This window comes from Ruditapes philippinarum, unplaced genomic scaffold (assembly GCF_026571515.1).
Source record: "Ruditapes philippinarum isolate M1 unplaced genomic scaffold, ASM2657151v2 ctg8939_1_1_1_1, whole genome shotgun sequence".
In the NCBI taxonomy this organism is placed as follows: Eukaryota; Metazoa; Mollusca; class Bivalvia; order Venerida; family Veneridae; genus Ruditapes; species Ruditapes philippinarum.
The window spans coordinates 30,439-36,438 of NW_026855590.1; positions in this window are offsets into that span (position 1 = coordinate 30,439).

Sequence of the window (6,000 nt, forward strand, 5' to 3'; positions counted from 1 at the left end):
AATACAATAAATAATGCTACAAAACAGATCGATGAATATTTAGATACATATTTAACTTTTTAATTAAATACAGTAAAAAAGGGTTTTTAATACAACGAAATTTTCGAGCATTATAACCTATCTGCAGAAAAATATAGGGGATTTATACTGTATTCGTTAAATTACAAACAAAATGTGCACTAGCACAATTACAGTATAAAGGATGCTTCTTATTCGTTTTCATGTGTGTTTTGTGTGTGTGTGTGTGTTTTGTTTTCGAACATTTGTACTAATATGAAGCAAACCAGAACTATCAAACAGTGTTGCCCATCACGTCTAGCTAGTTATGTAATAACGATAAAGCACCATCTGTATGATAATTAGTGAATGTAACTATGCTGAGTTTATAATACTCCATTCTTATAAAGGTTAATAAGCTTACAGTATAAGTTTGCTATAGAAACGTGTTATTTATTTTCTTCTATTTTACTATTTATGACATGTTTCATTCATTGACTATCTGAAAGTATTTTTTTAAATATACGTTTAAGCATTTTAAGAATAATAGCTTAAATGTTGCTGCTTTAAATAAAATGTCCTGCTTAAAAAATCTAACGATGCATAGCCGTCATAGTGATGAAAATATCAGTCAAGTGTGGGGTAAAATTTTGTCGATGCATATATTACGGATGTACTCTTACAGTGTTAAGCATATGTTGATTGAACAACTCGATTTAATGTTTAGTTATGTCCTTACAAATAGATTTAAGATCTTATGTATTTTATCATCGATTACTTTTCAATTTTATTCAAACCCTTTAAGCAATAGAACATAAATATTATAAAGATACATTCAGTGTTACTTTGTTACACTTTAATCATTCTTATTTATATTTTCAGGTATATAACGTGAGTACAATATCTTATTATATCTTTCGAACATGTTTTATTTAACTTTTAAAAAGATATTTTTTTAATTTATACTCTGAAATGTCTACGTGTTTTATAAACGTATATGAACGTCATAATGTACTTATTTTATTAGTTATTAGTTCCTTAAAACTGATTGTTATTGGTTTATCAAATTTTGATCGTAACTTCCACATGAAACAAATGAATAAGGTTTGTTCCAGTATTGTGTGTTGTTCATACATTGTGTATTCGATAAAGGTATAAAAGTGCAACTTCAGCATATTGGGTATTTCGTCATTGTCTAATTAATCATACATATATTTTATGACAGCAAGATACACGTTTTTATAATTGTTAGTTATTTGACAATATGCGACTGTGATGACGATGCACCAAGTCAGATATTATAACTGAACAATTTTGTTTTTACTTATTTTGGTTTCATCTTTTTATTAGCAATTAATAAATGAAGAAATTTCAGTATGTTTATCATGTATAGAATCACCCGTTTCCAACAACATGCATGTTTCAAACGATATAGGCCTAAACACAAAAATAGGTCTTTTTTAGCCTTTTTTTAGGTTCAACTGATTTATATAACGTATTTGACAATTATAATACACATGTTTAATACCGTGACTGATATAGCTCAAAGTTTAATTTACATTGCTCTGTAACTCTGTGAAATTCGAGGGCGAATTTCAATATAGCAGGGGAGTATGTCACTGTTCAGAACTGTTCACTATTTATGGGAGAAGATGTGTAAGCGGCCGGATAGCTCAGTCGGTAGAGCCGCGGAACGGTATTCCGAGGGTCCCGGGTTCGAGTCCCGGACAGGCTGCACATTTTTCTTACCCTGTGACATTTACATGTTAAAAAAAATATATTTTGAAACTATTTTTATCAGTGACCATTAACTAACCATTGTAAGTCATTAGATATGGAAATAAAAAAACAACAAAATAACAACAACAATAAAAAACAAAAAAAAAAAACAAAAACATGGCATTGTATTTTAACGTGTCATTAAAATAATAAAAATAATAATAATAATTATTATAATAATAATAGAATTAATCTAAATGTCTGTGAAATTTTGATCTGAGATCTTGAATATATTTAGGCGACATAGTGTTCAATGTTTTATATTCTTCAATATCGAATTGTAAAAGGCATCTCTTCTAAAAAGGCAATAGTATATATTAAATCTTCAGATGATCAAAAATACCCTTTACAAAGCCAATCATGTTTATTAAATTTATTTTAATTTAATCATCTGAATTATTATCTGTTTATCCCTGCAATGACTTAGCGCATATTCTTCACATTGTTTGTATGATTTAATGAACTTACTTCTTCAAATTAACATTTGTTACATCAGGACCTCGTTTTCTGTTTTTTGTTATTATTATTTAAAAAAAAACAACAACAACTTATTGATTTATTTTGATGCCCACTGACCGATAGTTTAATAAAGAACAATTAAACAAGATAAGGCATTTTTTGTTATTGTGACCTTTGTGCAAGTTACTTACCTAGATACATTATATTCAAAATGGGTGTATATTTGTTAAATGATATTGTATGCTGCTCAAAAATGTTTAACTTCAAGTTTTTGACAACAACTATCTTTAAGCATCAGGTTGTGTTTATGATTTAACACTACGTTTCTTGTTTGTTTGACATATGACTTTTGTAATGGTGTTTTTATCGTTTCTTTTTTTTTCATTTTTGACCGGAAATTTTTATATTTTAATAATTGCATTCTTGTTCGTTACCTTTTAAGTGAAATGATACGTTTTAAAGTTGTACAACTTTTTCAATTTGAATTCGAAATATTGTTAATTATTTTATGTAGCGTCAATCTTGTAAGCAAATGCAAAAATAAAATACAGCCACCAATACTACAATACATACATGGTCAGCAACAATAATCACCCACTGTTGTAAATTGTAGACATTTCATTACAGTCTCCACTGCTATAAAATATATACTCCATTATGTTTTAGCTAACCTAAAAGTCAAATATACTTTAAATGTATTTTGGAAAACTTTCCATGTGAGTTATATAATTCGTCAAAATTTTTATGCATGCTATACTAAGAACAAGGCTGGTGAGGAATGAATAACAACTAGTTATCAAAGTATTGTGTTCAATATTTCAATTGGTTGAAGTACATTATACAAAAATATAATACTCAAAATGCTACTGGTTTGAGGATTTCACAACAATGTACTTAAGCGAGAATCTTAAACTATATGTGTTCGTCCTTGGCATCTTTTTGACGGTTTCTGTTAAAATAATGAGGGTATTCCTGTTTACATATCAATATATAAGATATAATAACTCAAAATAAGGAATGAATATTAATTGAATATTGAATACAAAACTAAAACTATTAGTTAATTAAATGTACATTAAATTAATGTGTTCTGTTCAGTGCCTTGATTTCACTTTCTTCACTAAAACCCGCATTTTGATTCGCTGCACAAATATCTATCGTCTCTCGTACACGGCTTTTGAGCCCTGTTCTTGTCATTTGTCTCCTTGTTCATCTGTACTGAAAAAGATAACAGGATCCATTTTGTAAATTTTGTTTACCCTTATACTTCTTTTTACTTTTTAATATTTTTTTTTTTATTTCTGGTTTGCGATTATAGCTGTTGTTATCAATGAGTGATGTAATATAAATCATGTGTTGTTATGTTGACTATAAACATAACAGCAGTTAGCTCATTTTATAGCATACATGTGATGGCAGATACAAGTAACGTGTTCTTTGCAATTAAGATATAATGGTTATATATAAAACGCAACAAAGAACAGCATTATTATAATGCTTCCTTGTTATACAAGAGGGAAGATAACCATTCGGGAAAGCAAATGCTGATACCTTTTATTTTCAAATTATATCAGTAATGTTCCTTATATACAAGAGGGAAGATAACCATTCGGGAAAGCAAATGCTGATACCTTTTATTTTCAAATTATAACAGTAGAATTGTGTCATTTAGTGAGCCAAAGTATTTGCTTCATTATAAATTCTATCAACTAATTTACGCACGTCATATTTATTAAACAACATTAATTACTCGGTAGACGTAACTTTTAATACTATTGTAGATACCAAGAAACATTTATGTTTAAAAATTATAATTTAAATCAGTTGATACCCTATATAAATTGAAGGTAAAGACTATACGATAGGACATGACAATATAACACTTATGTCATTCATTTTGACATATTAACATTAGTGAAAAGTTTATATTTCCAGAGCAACATACAAACATCAAGACAAAAAATTGAAATACATAAAACAAACAAAATACTAATTCAGCACATAGCTATTAACAAAATGGTCAGTCTCATGTATTGTTTAAATTACAAATCTGTCTCATGACTTTATCATTTCGTATTTGTCCTAATAAATACACGTATACAGATAACTTAAACATAAAGTTGAGTAAAAATGAATGTAATAAAATTGCGAAAATAACAAGATGCTGTTTTTCACTATTATATGGGATTTTTAAGATGACCTTTATATAGGTTGTTCAGGGTTGCTTCAATATGCCACTGCTTTTCATACATATTTTTAAAAGCTGTTTTTGCCGTGTTTTGTCTTCTCAAATATAAAAACAAATTTAAGGTATTTGAAGCGAAATAGCAAATCTATAAATACTTAAAATAGTTAAGGCATTAATGTGAGTTTGACTTTAATGCATTAATAGGTTTCCGTGAATATGTTTTCTATCATTTTTCATTTGATGTTTGAACTTCTCATCATTTAATGACTTTTTGAATATTAAGAACGGCATAACAACATGCAAAGTCAGCTATTTCTTGATTATAGTGCTCCTAAAATAAAATAAAAAATAAGATAAAAGCAAGAAAAAAAACGTTATGTCATTCAGTTGAAGTAACAAAATTAATATGATATCCATATAATGAGGAAAGTTTTTCTCCTTGCATTTCTCACTACATTTAACAATATTTGCACCACTATATGCACTTTGATGTTTAATTGTATGTAACTAAAGCTTTATAAATGCTCAAAATTACTTTTTCTGCTTTAAATACTAGTATCTTAATTGACTATGATAAACTAAGGATGCGCAGTATTTTGTAGTCAAATATTTATGATAAATCACTGTCACTTGATTCTACCTGGGTAATTTAAGGATAATATAATAAGCATTTAGACACGCAGACTTAAACTTTACATTATCTTTAAAGAAAGTAATTTAAATCGATGAATTTAGTAAAATTGTAGTAACATAATAATATATCACATAGATTTACTTATTTTTCATTATGCTGGTTGTATAAAATTGTAAAGATATTTCTTACTGCATTGAACAAAACTATTTGATATACTATTGTTGTTTCACATGTATGACTGGTATATTATGATATTTCAGTATTCAAAAAAGCAAATTAATATCATTGGTGACCATAAATTTTAGCGGAACTACGAGAATAATGGAGAATAAATAATTAATTTACCTTTTTAAATTGTATTTGATAAGCGACTTGGGATTTCATATGACATACGTCATTTTAGTGTGTTGATCGTAACATTTTTAATGTGAGTTTCCTAAGCTATACGTTTACGATATTTTGCAAAGATTATAGTCTGACTAAATTTTACTACTAACTGAGCAAAACTAAATGATAATGAAAACAACAACGCGACAATAATAATTACTCAAATATATTTTTGAATATTGACACAATTGCTAATTTGTGTTCCTAACAATTAATCGGAGACAGTTATCAAATGTATTAAAATACCAGCTGCTTATCAAATACTTTCATGCTATCCTTTCTCCATAGTACTTTATACTTTTTGTAATACATTTGTCGTTATACAAGTTTCAGTGGGACAAAAATAATTCAGATGTAGTGATAAGTGTTTCTTTTTAATTGTTTTAAGTACCACTCTGACTCAAAATTGCATCATTTGTATACTGAACGCCTAATACAATAACAGAAATACCAGTGTATGTATACACGGAGGTAAATACATTCATAATTATATATTTATGTAAGAACCAGATATTTAAGGAAAATACAAATATTGACCTATAAATGAAAGTATTTA